Source organism: Ranitomeya imitator, chromosome 7 (assembly GCF_032444005.1).
Source record: "Ranitomeya imitator isolate aRanImi1 chromosome 7, aRanImi1.pri, whole genome shotgun sequence".
NCBI classification, from domain to species: domain Eukaryota; kingdom Metazoa; phylum Chordata; class Amphibia; order Anura; family Dendrobatidae; genus Ranitomeya; species Ranitomeya imitator.
In genome coordinates this window covers 181,965,080-181,983,035 of record NC_091288.1, presented here as the reverse complement: position 1 = coordinate 181,983,035, position 17,956 = coordinate 181,965,080, and positions in this window count along the sequence as shown.

Here is a 17,956-nt window from a genome sequence, read left to right as displayed (position 1 = left end):
CAGTTTATAACGCAGAGCCGTGAAAATAAAAAATCTTTTTTTTCCCACAAAAAATATGTTTTAGCCCCGAGTTTTGTATTTTCCCAAGGGTAGCAGGAGAAATTGGACCCCAAAAGTTGTTGTCCTATTTGTCCTGAGTACGCTGATACCCCATATGTTGGGGTAAACCCCTGTTTGGGCACACGGGAGAGCTCGGAAGGGAAGAAGCACTGTTTTACTTTTTCAACGCAGAATTGACTGGAATTGAGATCGGACTCCATGTCGCGTTTGGAGAGCCCCTGATGTGCCTAAACAGTGGAAACCCCCCAATTATAACTGAAACCCTAATCCAAACACATCCCTAACCCTAATCCCAACAGCAACCCTAACCACACCTCTAACCCTGACACACCCCTAACCCTAATCCCAACCCTATTCCCAACCGTAAATGTAATCTAAACCCTAACTGTAACTTTAGCCCCAACCCAAACTGTAGCCCTAGCCCTAACCCTAGCCCTAACCCTAATCCTAACCCTAGCCCTAACCCTAGCCCTAGCCCTAACCCTAGCCCTAACCCTAGCCCTAACCCTAGCCCTAACCCTAGCCCTAACCCTAACCCTAGCCCTAACCCTAGCCCTAACCCTAGCCCTAACCCTAACCCTAACCCTAGCCCTAACCCTAGCCCTAACCCTAGCCCTAACCCTAGCCCTAGCCCTAGCCCTAACCCTAGCCCTAACCCTAGCCCTAACTCTAACCCTAGCCCTAATGGGAAAATGGAAATAAATACATTTTTTTAATTTTTCCCTAACTAAGGGGGTGATGAAGGGGGGTTTGATTTACTTTTATAGCGGGTTTTTTAGCGGATTTTTATGATTGGCAGCCGTCACACACTGAAAGACGCTTTTTATTGCAAAAAATATTTTTTGCGTTACCACATTTTGAGAGCTATAATTTTTCTATGTTTTGGTCCACAGAGTCATGTTAGGTCTTGTTTTTTGCGGGACGAGTTGATGTTTTTATTGGTAACATTTTCGGGCACGTGACATTTTTTGATCGCTTTTTATTCCGATTTTTGTGAGGCAGAATGACCAAAAACCAGCTATTCATGAATTTCTTTTGGGGGAGGCGTTTATACCGTTCCGCGTTTGGTAAAATTGATGAAGCAGTTTTATTCTTCGGGTCAGTACGATTACAGCGACACCTCATTTATATCATTTTTTTATGTTTTGGCGCTTTTATACGATAAAAACTATTTTATAGAAAAAATAATTATTTTTGCATCGCTTTATTCTCAGGACTATAACTTTTTTATTTTTTTGCTGATGATGCAGTATCGCAGCTAGTTTTTTGCTGGACAATATGACGCTTTCAGCGGTACCATGGTTAGTTATATCTGTCTTTTTGATCGCGTGTTATTCCACTTTTTGTTCGGCGGTATCATAATAAAGCGTTGTTTTTTGCCTCGTTTTTTTTTTTTTTTCTTACGGTGTTTACTGAAGGGGTTAACTAGTGGGCCAGTTTTATAGGTCGGGCCGTTACGGACGCGGCGATACTAAATATGTGTACTTTTATTGTTTTGTTTTTTTTATTTAGATAAAGAAATGTATTTATGGGAATAATATATATTTTTTTTTTCATTATTTTGGAATATTTTTTTTTATTTTTTTTTACACATTTGAAATTTTTTTTTTTAACTTTTTTACTTTATCCCAGGGGGTGACATCACAGATCAGTGATCTGACAGTTTGCACAGCACTCTGTCAGATCACCGATCTGATAGGAGTGCAGGCTGCTTCACAGTGCCTGCTCTAAGCAGGCTCTGTGAAGCCACCTCCCTCCCTGCAGGACCCGGATCCGCGGCCATCTTGGATCCGGGACTGGAGGGAGCAGGGAGGGAGGTGAGACCCTCGCAGCAACGCGATCACATCGCGTTGCTGCGGGGGGCTCAGGGAAGCCCGCAGGGAGCCCCCTCCCTGCGCGGTGCTTCCCTGTACCGCCGGCACATCGCGATCATCTTTGATCGCGGTGTGCCGGGGGTTAATGTGCTGGGGGCGGTCCGTGACCGCTCCTGGCACATAGTGCCGGATGTCAGCTGCGATAAACAGCTGACACCCGGCCGCGATCGGCGGCGCTCCCCCCGTGAGCGCTGCCGATCGCATATGACGTACTATTGCGTCCTTGGGAAGTAAAGCCCACCCCACATGGACGCAATAGTACGTCTAATGGCAGAAAGGGGTTAAACCCTATGTATGAAAAACATTGAAAGTATGCCCGGTCAGAAACAGGGGGTAAATGGCCTGACCTGGAAATGGTTAACATATTTAACAACTTTTATTGTTTAATGTTTTACTTAATTTGTTTGATTCCTTTGATGGGACTTCCATGTAGTGGAAATAGATAACCATGGAGATCTAAGGTCCTGTTAATGCCTGCACATGAGAAAAGAGACATAGCGAATCAGAAGAACTATACCTCAGTTCTAATTGGAGGTATTTGCTAATATTATTATTATTACACCTACTACATATTGTAAAGGGAATACCCCTGTAGGTTTAGCATATCTAATTAGTCAACATTGCGGGCCATTGTATTTCTCTTAACCCCTTAGGCCAGCTTCACACTTGCGAGTTTTACGGACGTAAGAGCGCAGAAACTACGTCCGTAAAACTCGCAAAAAATACGGCACAATTATTCTCTATGCCCCTGCTCCTATCTGCCGTATTTTACTGATCAGTATTATACGGCTTTCTACGGCCGTACAAAATCGCAGCATGCTGCGTTTGTCACCGTACTGCGCAAGAAATACGCCAATGAAAGTCTATGGAAGCGTGAAAAATACGGATTTCACACGGACAAGCAGTGTGACTTGCGAGAAATACGCAGCGCTGTCCTCTGCTGGATGTTCATAGATCGTGGGAAATTTCCTAGAAAGCTCCCAGGCTTTCTAGGCAAGTTCCCACGATCTATAAACATCCAGCAGAGGGCGCCTCACCGCAAATGAAGCTAAATATAGCTCATTGATCTATATTTAGCCTCATTCCCCGGGGTTTTGCAGCGAGGAGCAGCCTGCATTAGCAAAGCTCCTTGCTGCAAAATGTTTTAACCCCTTCAGAAGGATTTACATCGTTGGACGTTACAGATCTGCGGAGGGTAAGTATATTGTTGGTTTATTATGTTTTTTCTTTCACAGAACGAGGGTCTTCAGTGATTGGATTGGGCGTAGAATAAAATACTCCAACAACCATTGTTTTTATTTCATTAAAATAATTTTAAATAATGTGTTTGTGTTTTATTTAACCCTTTCATTCAATTGGATTAATAATGGATAGGTGTCATAATTGACGCCTCTCCATTATTAATTAGGCTTAATGTCACCTTACAATAGCAAGGTGGCATTAACCCTTCATTACCCCATATCCCACCGCTACACGGGAATGGGAAGAGAGTGGCCAAGTGCCAGAATAGGCGCATCTTCCAGATGTGCCTTTTCTGGGGTGGCTGGGGGCAGATATTTTTAGCCAGGGGGGGGCCAATAACCATGGACCCTCTCCAGGCTATTAATATCTGCCCTCAGTCACTGGCTTTACTACTCTGGCGGAGAAAATTGCGCGGGAGCCCACGCCAATTTTTTCCGCCATTTAACCCTTTATTTTAAGAGCTAGAACGGCCAAATTTTGCAGATACACTCTACTGACATTAGTAGTGTGGAATCTGCAAAAAAAATGGAGAGAAGACATGGTTTACTGTATGTAAACCATGTCTCAAATCATGTCGGCTTTTAGGAAGGAGAAAGAAAAAGCCGGTAATTGAATTACCGGCTTTCAAGCTGTATAGCGCTGGAATAAATATTAATATATATACATATATGTGTCTAATGACATATATATATATATATATATATATATAGACAGTATATATATATATATTTTTCTTTTTGGGACACATGGATCATTTCTATAGCGGTATGTTGGTTTTGCAAGCCTGCGAGAAAACCACGCAGTACGGATGCCATACGGATTACATACGGAGGATGCCATGCGCAAAAAACGCTGACACACCCTGCCTACGGAGGAGCTACGGACCACTATTTTCGGGACATTTCAGCGTATTACGGCCGTAATATACGGACCGTATTTTCATACGCTGAGTGTGAAGCCGGCCTTAGTGACACAGCCAATTTGGTACTTAATGACCAGGCCAATTTTTACAATTCTGACCACTGTCACTTTATGAGGTTATAACTCTGGAACGCTTTAACAGATGCCGTTGATTCTGAGATTATTTTTTCATGACATATTGTACTTCATGATAATTGTAACACTTCTTCGATATTACTTGCGATTACTTATGAAAAAAACAGAAATATGGCGAAAATTTTTAAAATTTTGCAATTTTCAAACTTTGCATTTTTATGCCCTTAAATCAGAGAGATATGTCACACAAAATAGTTAATAAATAACATTTCCCACATGTCTACTTTACATCAGCACAATTTTGGAAACAACATTTTTTTTGTTAGGAAGTTATAAGGGTTAAAAGTTGACCAGTAACATAGTAACATAGTTAGTAAGGCCGAAAAAAGACATTTGTCCATCCAGTTCAGCCTATATTCCATCATAATAAATACTCAGATCTACGTCCTTCTACAGAACCTAATAATTGTATGATACAATATTGTTCTGCTCCAGGAAGACATCCAGGCCTCTCTTGAACCCCTCGACTGAGTTCGCCATCACCACCTCCTCAGGCAAGCAATTCCAGATTCTCACTGCCCTAACAGTAAAGAATCCTCTTCTGTGTTGGTGGAAAAACCTTCTCTCCTCCAGACGCAAAGAATGCCCCCTTGTGCCCGTCACCTTCCTTGGTATAAACAGATCCTCAGCGAGATATTTGTATTGTCCCCTTATATACTTATACATGGTTATTAGATCGCCCCTCAGTCGTCTTTTTTCTAGACTAAATAATCCTAATTTCGCTAATCTATCTGGGTATTGTAGTTCTCCCATCCCCTTTATTAATTTTGTTGCCCTCCTTTGTACTCTCTCTAGTTCCATTATATCCTTCCTGAGCACCGGTGCCCAAAACTGGACACAGTACTCCATGTGCGGTCTAACTAGGGATTTGTACAGAGGCAGTATAATGCTCTCATCATGTGTATCCAGACCTCTTTTAATGCACCCCATGATCCTGTTTGCCTTGGCAGCTGCTGCCTGGCACTGGCTGCTCCAGGTAAGTTTGATCCCCAAGTTGGATCCCCAAGTCCTTCTCCCTGTCAGATTTACCCAGTGGTTTCCCGTTCAGTGTGTAATGGTGATATTGATTCCCTCTTCCCATGTGTATAACCTTACATTTATCATTGTTAAACCTCATCTGCCACCTTTCAGCCCAAGTTTCCAACTTATCCAGATCCATCTGTAGCAGAATACTATCTTCTCTTGTATTAACTGCTTTACATAGTTTTGTATCATCTGCAAATATCGATATTTTACTGTGTAAACCTTCTACCAGATCATTAATGAATATGTTGAAGAGAACAGGTCCCAATACTGACCCCTGCGGTACCCCACTGGTCACAGCGACCCAGTTAGAGACTATACCATTTATAACCACCCTCTGCTTTCTATCACTAAGCCAGTTACTAACCCATTTACACACATTTTCCCCCAGACCAAGCATTCTCATTTTGTGTACCAACCTCTTGTGCGGCACGGTATCAAACGCTTTGGAAAAATCGAGATATACCACGTCCAATGACTCACCGTGGTCCAGCCTATAGCTTACCTCTTCATAAAAACTGATTAGATTAGTTTGACAGGAGCGATTTCTCATAAACCCATGCTGATATGGAGTTAAACAGTTATTCTCATTGAGATAATCCAGAATAACATCCCTCAGAAACCCTTCAAATATTTTACCAACAATAGAGGTTAGACTTACTGGCCTATAATTTCCAGGTTCACTTTTAGAGCCCTTTTTGAATATTGGCACCACATTTGCTATGCGCCAGTCCTGCGGAACAGACCCTGTCGCTATAGAGTCACTAAAAATAAGAAATAATGGTTTATCTATTACATTACTTAGTTCTCTTAGTACTCGTGGGTGTATGCCATCCGGACCCGGAGATTTATCTATTTTAATCTTATTTAGCCGGTTTCGCACCTCTTCTTGGGTTAGATTGGTGACCCTTAATATAGGGTTTTCATTGTTTCTTGGGATTTCACCTAGCATTTCATTTTCCACCGTGAATACCGTGGAGAAGAAGGTGTTTAATATGTTAGCTTTTTCCTCGTCATCTACAACCATTCTTTCCTCACTATTTTTTAAGGGGCCTACATTTTCAGTTTTTATTCTTTTACTATTGATATAGTTGAAGAACAGTTTGGGATTAGTTTTACTCTCCTTAGCAATGTGCTTCTCTGTTTCCTTTTTGGCAGCTTTAATTAGTTTTTTAGATAAAGTATTTTTCTCCCTATAGTTTTTTAGAGCTTCAATGGTGCCATCCTGCTTTAGTAGTGCAAATGCTTTCTTTTTACTGTTAATTGCCTGTCTTACTTCTTTGTTTAGCCACATTGGGTTTTTCCTATTTCTAGTCCTTTTATTCCCACAAGGTATAAACCGCTTACACTGCCTATTTAGGATGTTCTTAAACATTTCCCATTTATTATCTGTATTCTCATTTCTGAGGATATTGTCCCAGTCTACCAGATTAAGGGCATCTCTAAGCTGGTCAAACTTTGCCTTCCTAAAGTTCAATGTTTTTGTGACTCCCTGACAAGTCCCCCTAGTGAAAGACAGGTGAAACTGCACAATATTGTGGTCGCTATTTCCTAAATGCCCGACCACCTGCAGATTTGTTATTCTGTCAGGTCTATTAGATAGTATTAGGTCTAAAAGTGCTGCTCCTCTGGTTGGATTCTGCACCAATTGTGAAAGATAATTTTTCTTGGTTATTAGCAGAAACCTGTTGCCTTTAGTGATTTCTCATTTTTACAACAAAATTTACAAAACCATTGTTTTTGGGACAGCTCACATTTAAAGTCACTTTGAGGGGTGTACATGACAGGAAATACCCAATCTTGAACCATTCTAAAAACTACACCCCTCAAGGTTCTCAAAACCACATTCAAGAAGTTTATTAACCCTTGACGTTCTTCACAGCAACTGAAGCAATGTGGAAGGAAAAAATGAACATTTAACTTCTTTTTGCAAACATTTTACTTCAGAACCAATTTATTTTTATTTTCACAAGTGTAAAAAGAGAAAATGAACCACAAAATTTGTTGTGCAATTTCTCCTGAATACGCCGATACCCCATATGTGGGGGTAAACCCCTGTTTGGGCGCACAGCAGAGCTTGGAAGTGAAGGAGCACCGTTTGACTTTTTCAATGCAGAATTGGCTGGAATTGAGATCGGACGCCATGTTGCGTTTAGAGAGCCCCTGATGTGCCTAAACAGTGGAAACCCCAACAAGTGACCCCATTTTGGAAACTAGACCCTTTAAGGAACTTATTTAGATGTGTGGTGAGCACTTTGAACCCCCAAGTGCTTCACAGAAGTTAATAACGTAGAGCCGTGAAAATAAAAAAAAATCGCATTTTTTGCACAAAAATGATCTTTTCGCCCACAAATTCTTATTTTTACAAGGGTTACAGGAGAAATTAGACCACGAAAATTGTTGTGCAATTTCGTTTGAGTATTTCGATACCCCATATGTGGGGGTAAACTGCTGTTTGGGCGCACCGCAGAGCTAGGAAGGGAAGGAGCGCCGTTTGACTTTTTCAATGCAGAATTGGCTGGAATTGAGATCGGATGCCATGTCGCGTTTAGAGAGCCCCTGATGTGCCTAAACAGTGGAAACTCCCTACAAGTGACCCCATTTTGGAAACTAGACCCTTTAAGGAACTTGTCTAGCTGTGTGGTGAGCACTTTAAACCCACAGGTGCTTCACAGAAGTTTATAACGTAGAGCCGTGAAAATAAAAAATCTATTTTTTTCTACAAAAATGATCTTTTCACCCCCAAATTTTTCTTTTCACAAGGGTAACAGGAGAAATTAGACCCCAAAAATTGTTGAGCAATTTGTCCTGAGTACGCCGATACCCCAAATGCACACGGCAGCCGAGACCCCAAAGATCTGCCGGGTGCAAGCTGGTGGGTTCACTGTGCATGCGCCCGCCATTTTTTTCCCGGAAAAAGTTGGCAGCGCCCATCAGGAGCCACGAGGACCATCGGGGGAGACGGGTGAGTATCGGGGGGCGATCGGGGACCCCATTTCTCTGTCCTCTGTTTGCAATCACATCGGAGGACAGAGAAATTAAATGGGAAATCGTGGGGTTTTTTTTTTCGACTGCCGGTAAACTGTTAATTACCGGTGATCGCAACCCGGGGGTCAGTAAATATCAACCTGAATCATGTTCGTTCTCTGGGGTCTCGGCTACCCCCGGCAACCGAGACCCCAGAGAAAATCTGACTCTGGAGGGCGCTATACCCTTTTTCCACAGCTCCTATATCGATCTGTGTGTCTCTGTGGTAACAGTCTACGCCCCCTCTGCTTACTTACTTTCACACTGTAGAAAAGGAAGTAGACAGAAGGGACTTAAAATTGTAGGATCAGGTTACACAGGGTATAATTGTGTTCTGTAACCATGGATACACATGTCTGCATGGCAGATGACTGTAGGATCAGGTTACACAGGGTATAATTGTGTTCTGTAACCATGGATACACATATGCCTGCATGGCAGATGACTGTAGGATCAGGTTACACAGGGTATACTGTAATTGTGTACTGTAACCATGGATACTTATATGTCTGCATGGCAGATGACTGTAGGATCAGGTTACACAGGGTATACTGTAATTGTGTACTGTAACCATGGATACTTATATGTCTGCATGGCAGATGACTGTAGGATCAGGTTACACAGGGTATAATTGTGTACTATAACCATGGATACACCTATGTCTGCATGGCAGATGACTGTAGGATCAGGTTACACAGGGTATAATTGTGTACTGCAACCATGGATACACATGTCTACATGGCAGCTGACTGTAGGATCAGGTTACACAGGGTATAATTGTGTACTGCAACCATGGATACTCATATGTCTGCATGGCAGATGACTGTAGGATTAGGTTACACAGGGTATAATTGTGTACTGTAACCATGGATACTCATATGTCTGCATGGCAGATGACTGTAGGATTAGGTTACACAGGGTATAATTGTGTACTGCAACCATGGATACACATATGTCTGCATGGCAGATGACTGTAGAATCAGGTTACACGGTATAATTGTGTACTGCAACCATGGATACACATATGTCTGCATGGCAGATGACTGTAGGATCAGGTTACACAGGGTATACTGTAATTGTGTACTGTAACCATGGATACTTATATGTCTGCATGGCAGATGACTGTAGGATCAGGTTACACAGGGTATACTGTAATTGTGTACTGTAACCATGGATACTTATATGTCTGCATGGCAGATGACTGTAGGATCAGGTTACACAGGGTATAATTGTGTACTATAACCATGGATACACATATGTCTGCATGGCAGATGACTGTAGGATCAGGTTACACAGGGTATAATTGTGTACTATAACCATGGATACACATATGTCTGCATGGCAGATGACTGTAGGATCAGGTTACACAGGGTATAATTGTGTACTATAACCATGGATACACATATGTCTGCATGGCAGATGACTGTAGGATCAGGTTGCACAGGGTAGAATTGTGTACTATAACCATGGATACACATAAGTCTTCGTGGCAGACAGATGACTGTATGGTCAGGTTACACAGGGTATAATTTTGTACCGTAACCATGGATACTGTGAGGCAGTGACCAGGGTCATATGCGAGGGTCGCTATGTGTCCCCCAGGATGTGCACACAAGCATATTGAGGCCCTGGGAGTGCATTGCAGTCACAGGCATAGCTGTGATTGCAATGCAGAATAAAAGTGAGTGTTGGCTTTGGGCAGATTTCGGAAAACTTGTCATGGGCTTTTATTTTTGAAATGGGAAGGTAGTGGGACAGTCCATTTCCTCCCCGGGTCGGGTTATCCATGTGGCCTAAGGCCACAGGCTGCTTGTAAAAACCCTTGCTGCAGAGGGTTGGATGTGTCAGTGTGGCGTTTGCAGTGAGCAGAGCAGACGGCTCTGCCAAAGCTCAGCCTGTGTGAGGGAACACAGAGCCTAGCAGAGCAAACTCCTGGCACCCCACAGTGTGATACGATGGTGCAGTCACCCTCGACAACCGGACTCATTTATGTACTGTTTTATTTCCCGGCTGCGATTTGGAAGATACCGTGTTCTGTACACTGTCTGAGTTTGGACATTAAACATGTTTTGTTTTGAACTTTGCTGGGTCACTGCCTCATCACTGCACAGTGTTGACACCGCTGCACTACAATACACATATGTCTGCATGGCAGATGACTGTAGGATCAGGTTACACAGGGTATAGTTGTGTACTGTAACCATGGATACACATATGCCTGCATCGCAGATGACTGTAGGATCAGGTTACACAGGGTATAATTGTGCACTGTAACCATGGATACACATATGCCTGCATCGCAGATGACTGTAGGATCAGGTTACACAGGGTATAATTGTGCACTGTTACCATGGATACACATATGTCTGCATGGCAGATGACTGTAGGATCAGGTTACACAGGGTATGATTGTGCACTGTAACCATGGATACACATATGCCTGCATGGCAGATGACTGTAGGATCAGGTTACACAGGGTATAATTGTGCACTGTAACCATGGATACACATATGCCTGCATGACAGATGACTGTAGGATCAGGTTACACAGGGTATAATTGTGCACGGTAACCATGGATATACATGTGTCTGCATGGCAGTTGACTGTAAGATCAGGTTACACAGGGTATAATTGTGCACTGTAACCATGGATATACATATGTCTGCATGGCAGATGACTGTAGGATCAGGTTACACAGGGTATAATTGTGCACTGTAACCATGGATACACATATGCCTGCATGGCAGATGACTGTAGGATCAGGTTACACAGGGTATAATTGTGCACTGTAACCATGGATACACATATGCCTGCATGGCAGATGACTGTAGGATCAGGTTACACAGGGTATAATTGTGCACTGTAACCATAGATACACATATGCCTGCATGGCAGATGACTGTAGGATCAGGTTACACAGGGTATAATTGTGCACTGTAACCATGGATACACATATGCCTGCATGGCAGATGACTGTAGGATCAGGTTACACAGGGTATAATTGTGCACTGTAACCATAGATACACATATGCCTGCATGGCAGATGACTGTAGGATCAGGTTACACAGGGTATAATTGTGCACTGTAACCATGGATACACATATGCCTGCATGGCAGTTGACTGTAAGATCAGGTTACATAGGGTAAAATTGTGCACTGTAACCATGGATACACATATGTCTGCATGGCAGATGACTGTAGGATCAGGTTACACAGGGTATAATTGTGCACTGTAACCATGGATACACATATGCCTGCATGGCAGTTGACTGTAAGATCAGGTTACATAGGGTAAAATTGTGCACTGTAACCATGGATATACATATGTCTGCATGGCAGATGACTGTAGGATCAGGTTACACAGGGTATAATTGTGCACTGTAACCATGGATATACATGTGTCTGCATGGCAGCTGTATTCATCATGGTTATTTGAATAAGCGTCTAGATTTTTTATTAAAAAAAAGTTGAAAGTGCGCATAGATTCTCAGAACATAAAATGTCAATGTTCTCCTGATGTGAACAGAGGAAGAACGCTTCAATTCTGAGCTGCTACTTATTACGCTGTGACATGAATGAAGGTTTCTGTTTGTGCACTGTTCGGGGAGTTAAGACAATAAATTAGGACTGGGGATCACATTTACTTTGTAAACTTCTATTAAAAAAGATATTGTTCCATGTAGAAGAAGCAACGTGACAAGCGGTTTATTTTAGGCTAAGAAAATAGAAAATGCCAGAATGCAGAAGCTGCTCATAGGGTATAAACTGCCATCACCAGAAACCATGAGAAGTGGCGATAGTGTGGACATCTCTCTGCTGTGATCAATACTTTCTAATGTATTTGTAGCCAAGAAGGTTTACACTGGAAGGCAAGAAAGTTCTCACCAGATTGGAAAGCTACTATGAAACTTTTCTTTACAAATTCGGATAAAATCCTAATCTAGTAAAGCTCTCACTCACAATGCTGAAACAATGAATGTTAAGAAGCTTATTCTAACCATTTCTGGTCATTTCTGGTTCTCCTAGATTGTGATAAAATTGCTACAGTTATGTCCTAGTCCCAATCACATTTGAGGATGGGTTGCAGCAGTCTAAATAAAAACTGCTTGTGATATTGTGCGTCTCAACGACAGAAGAGGTGTATCATAAACATAAATACTAGTGAGCTGTGGGAAAAAAAGCTGTGACATGAGACAAAATAATTATTTTCCTCAAATGACAAAGGATATTTTCTCCAGCCTCCAGTCTTCCATGTGTAGTCAGCAGATTAGAATATTTATTTCTTCTCCTATCATAACCTGTCTCCTCGGCTCACAGAGGTACGTATGTTTATGATACAGCTCCTCTGTCAGTTGAGACACAGGTTTCAGGAGTGGAGTTTCTTCAGACTGATTCAACCAATTCTGACATGTGGCGAGGACCACCTGCTGTTTGTAATAAAATGACCCTGTCAAATAATTCATTCTTGGAGAATTTCCGTAAAGAAGCTGTTTTTGAGTTTGACCTAAAAGGCCTTCAAAAAATAAACTGACCATTGGTTGAACCATAAGGAATAGTTCCCTTGTGGCTCCATCACAGGGAAAATAGAGCATTACATAATGCCCTTTGAAATCAATGGGTGGTCTGTCAAATGCATGAACGTTTTGCATCCTCTCGAGCGAGAGACGCTCCTTGTAGTGGTTCTAACCTATTCTTTGAGGTCAATATTAGTGTGCATGCAAGTTAGCCATGAGGTGGCGTAAGTGATTAGAGAGGTGTTTGGACATGCCATGAGTTGGACAAGATGCATTGTGGAATTTCTGCCATACAAAACTATTCAGAAGTTTACCACTCTGAATGTGGCCAGAGATGGTGCATGCAGCAGAGTTGCAGAAATATATTGAGGTATATCAATCAATTATGAAGCACTACCAAACTGTATGCTAGTTTGAAACATAAAAAGATATCACTGCGTCTAAAAACCTCCCTCTATCCAATGCATGGCATGAATGAGTTATGGAGATCTGTCAAAAGCTTGTATGCCCCAAAACCCTATCCCGTTTCACCCCACAGTAATGCTTCAAAAAATTATGTTCTAAAGTTCAGTATATATGTGTCTGGAAGTGCACTGGGGCGTGTCAATGCACTTACAGCTACTCAGCCTTATACAGTATTCCCTGTCGTGTAATTGAACCAATGACCTATCAGCCAACCAGAGGCAAATGGTGCAAGACAGGAAAAACAGAGTAAGGCTGGGGAGCTGTAAGTGCATTTTCACGCCCCAATGCACTTCCAGATACATAAATTCAGGACTTCAAAACAGGATTTCTCATTGCTGGAGCATCGTATTGGGCCATAAAGAGATTAACTTGCTTATCTTTTAAATGGAGCACCCGATTTTGCAGGTTTCCTGCTGTGTTTCAAAGTCTTTGGCAATGTCAAGGGGAGCTGAGCTCTGTGACTGTTAAGCCCCCCATATACATTACCTTAATGACGGATGAATCCCAGACATCTTTATGTTGGGTGAGTTAAGGATCCGGCATGTCTGATGTTAGACTGCCGATCCTTTCGTTCTCCATGAGGCGAGCCACCGCCAGAGATGTCTCACAATGACACAAGAGCGCTAGGCAGACCAAATGCCACCTCGTAGGGGAGAGATGGCCAAGGTAGCCGTGAGCCGAACGATCAGCTGAACCATCGTTCAACCAACAGCCATCTATTGGGTATGGCAGAATTAATGAGGTTTATCTATCCTACCGTCAGTCATTATTTTTTACTTTTGGGTTGAGTTACTTTATTCAATTCCCTCTTTGACCTTCCATTCACCAGCATTTCTACAAAGGCCATGGCTACTTTTCTCCTACAAAACATTATCCTCAATATCACTGATGTGATCTATATTTTAAATTCTCGTTTTCCACCAGCTTCACGGAAGACCATTTAGTGACTGTATTATACTGTGCTAGGAGCAATGATATATTACTATAATTACTGGATACATTGAAACTCAATACTTGGCTTAATTCTTTGGTGTTGCACACAGCAATGTTTCAATCAACAAATTGTAACATTGATGGAAATCAGATAAAAAGTTATTAGATTTTAGATATATCATTATTTTGTTTGCTCTGGCCTCGTTGTGGCCCTTGAGCTAAAATATTGAAATTTAAAGTATAATTCTATTAAAAATTCATGTTGAAACATTCAAGAATAAAATATTACTTCGCTGAACTGTTAAATAAGAAGTGAGGTTCAAAAGTATTATAATATTTCACTCCTACATCCCAACATACAGGGTGTATTATAGATAAAATGTAATACAAGGTACCAAATCCATGCATACATTACAAGTCAGAACCAGGTACCAAATCCATCCATATTTTACAAATGAGAACCAGTTACCGAATCCATCCAGATTTTACAAATGAGAGCCAGTTACCAAATCCATCCATATTTACAAGTGAGAACCAGTTACCAAATCCATCCATATTTTACAAATGAGAACCAGGTACCAAATCCATCCATATTTTACAAGTAAGCACCAGTTACCAAATCATCCATATTTTACAACTGAGAAGCAATTACCAAATCCATCCATATTTTACAAGGGAGAACCAGTTACCAAATCGATCCATATTTTACAAGGGAGAACCGGTTACCAAATCCATCCATAATTTACAAATGAGAACCAGTTACCAAATCTAGCCATATTTTATAAGTGAGAACCAGTTACCAAATCCAGCCATATTTTACAACTGAGAACCAGTTACCAAATCCATCCATATTTTACAACTGAGAACCAGTTACCAAATCCATCCATATTTTACAAGGGAGAACCAGGTACCAAAACCACCTATATTTTACAAGTGAGAACCAGTTACCACATCAATCCATATTTTTTACAAGTGAGAACCAGTTACCAAATCCATCCATATTTTATAAGTGAGATCCAGTTACCAAATCCATTCATATTTTACAAGGGAGAACCAGGTACCAAAACCACCTATATTTTACAAGTGAGAACCAGTTACCACATCAATCCATATTTTTTAAAAGTGAGAACCAGTTACCAAATCCATCCATATATTATAAGTGAGAACCAGTTACCAAATATATACATAATTTACAAGTGAGAACCAGTTATCAAATCCATCCATAATTTATAACTGAGAATCAGGTACCAAATACATCCATATTTTACAAGTAAGAACCAGTTACCAAATATATCCATATTTTAGAACTGAGAACCAGGTACCAAATCAATCCATATTTTACAAGTGAGAATCAGGTACCAAATCCATCCATATTTCTTACAACTGAGAAGAAGGTACCAAATCCATCCATATTTTATAAGTGAAAACCAGGTACCAAATCCATCCATATTTCTTACAACTTAGAACCAGGCACCAAATCCATATATATTTTGCAACTGAGAAACATAGCTATGTGAAAACTCATTGTAGATGTCCTTAATGATGGCAACATCTCTTTAGGAGCAGTTTGCTTTGGACAATTGCTGCTTGTTAAAACGGACCCTTGACAATAAACTGATTCTAGTATTGCCCTAATGGGAATCCTTTTCCCCAAAAAAATCCATCAGGTAAAATTCTGGCTTGAAATAGGCTGATTTAGAATAATAACTTATTTTTAAAATAGTTTTCATCCATTTCAGAAGCAGAGACCAGTGGAGACCGAGTAAGTGATAAAATGAAGCTTACCCAGCCTAAGTCTTGCTTAAAATAAAAAATAAATGATACTCACCCTCTTTGATCCCCAGTATGTTTCATTCTGGTGTTCACTTGTGTCCCCCCTTGATTATGCAGGTTGACCTCAGCAGGTATTTGCCTAAGGAGGCATAAAATGGGACCAGAGGGATATGGAGATAGGTAAGTATCAGTTCATTTATTATTTTAAAGTAGTCTGAGACATTTAAAAAAAATAGTATTTAATGGGATTTCTTTGTATTACACAACATGATGGGTCCTCCACAGTGAAAGACGATGTTTGTAACCGCTCTCCGCTAAAGCCACAAGATAAAGACCCTGCACAGGGGACTTCCATAACTCAGAAATCTCGAGTTAACCTTCTAAAATTCAGTTTTCTAAACTATGGAGCCCTTAAAAATTCAAATTGTAATTATTGGTAAATGAAATGATTGTTAATGGAAGATCTCTGATTCTATACTGATAGTTTGCATAGAGAATCTAAAAGAAAAAGGCAAAAAAGTGACTCCATGGTTTAGAGGTCTGGGATAAATAAAGTGACCCTGAGACTAAGGCTACTTTCACACATCAGGCTTTTTGTTTCAGGCACAATCCGGCAATTTTTGGAAAAAACGGATCCGTTTTTTTTTTTACGCCGGATCTGTTTTTTTCAGATAGAGTTGTGTTAGCGCCGGATTGTGCCTGATGGCCACACGTTTCATCAGTTTTTTCCGGATCCGTCCAAATAGTCGTTTCCGGCGGACGGAGAAAATGTCCACAGCAGCGTTTTTTTGTCCGGCGAAAAAACCGCACAGTGACGGAAGCTGCCAAAAACACATGAAATGGAGGTGTGAAACAATGAATCCAGCGCCCAGATCCAGTTTTGAAAGTATTTTCCATACAAATCATGCAGATTTTCCATTCTGGTCTCTCTCTCTCTCCCTGAAGCGGGAAGGCAAGAATCCATGCGCATTAAAGAAGGCCGGATCCAACTAAAATACGGATTCGGAGCATCAGTTTTTCACAATTTCCGCCGGATCCATTTTTTTTTTTTTTACAAATTTGCCGGATTTAGCCTGAAAACAAAAACTGATGTGTGATAATAGCCTTAGCGGAACATCTCACCTTATTGAGACATGCTTAGAAAAGGCACAAATATGTCCAAAAACTTGCAATAAGTGGACAAGCTGCAGCTCCTCCTCTCGTCTAAGGTTCTTTCTTCAGGAGCACACCGCTCCTCTGCCTCCCAGGTTTCTGCTTGCCAGGGGTAAGTGCGCTCCTGAAGATGAACTGTGCACTCTCCTATCCTGCAAGCAGAAGCAGCTTTACGCTGCAGCATCAGAGGAACACAAAAGCACCGACGTTGACTGGCCCCTTATCTACGCAACGAGAAATAAACTGCAAAAGAAAAATTGAGAATGGATAGGCATTTTAACAAGTGGTAAATTGCAAAGTTGCTTGTTTCTACAGCTGAGAGAAACCCTTTGATACATTAAAAAATAAATACAGTACAAATAAAATGCAAAAAAATTACAAAACAATTAAAAGTAGGAAAAAAACACTATAATGATAAAAAAAAATTTCTTGTATGCCGATAAAGCATTTTGCATGGTCATTATGCGACTCTCACTGCAAATTCTTAGAGGGTCATCATGCATCCCTTGCTCCAAATTTTTACAAGGTCATCATGCGACCCTCGTTCCAAATTTTTACAGGGTCATCATGCGGCCCTCGCTCATAATTTTTAGAGGGTCATCAGGCATCCCTCACTCTTTATTTTTCCATGGCGTGTATGATGCCCACCTTCGTAATTTATAGAGGATGTGCATAAGCCCTACCTCCACAATTCTTTTACATATCTATATATGTATACCCCCTGGGGTAAATGTTTTTCAGCCCTTGCACTAGTGCATAGGCTTTACCAGTCTAGGAGTCCCATTCCTTAAAAGTGGGAAAAAATGTTTTCTGAAGCCTCCCTTTACATATCTTCCA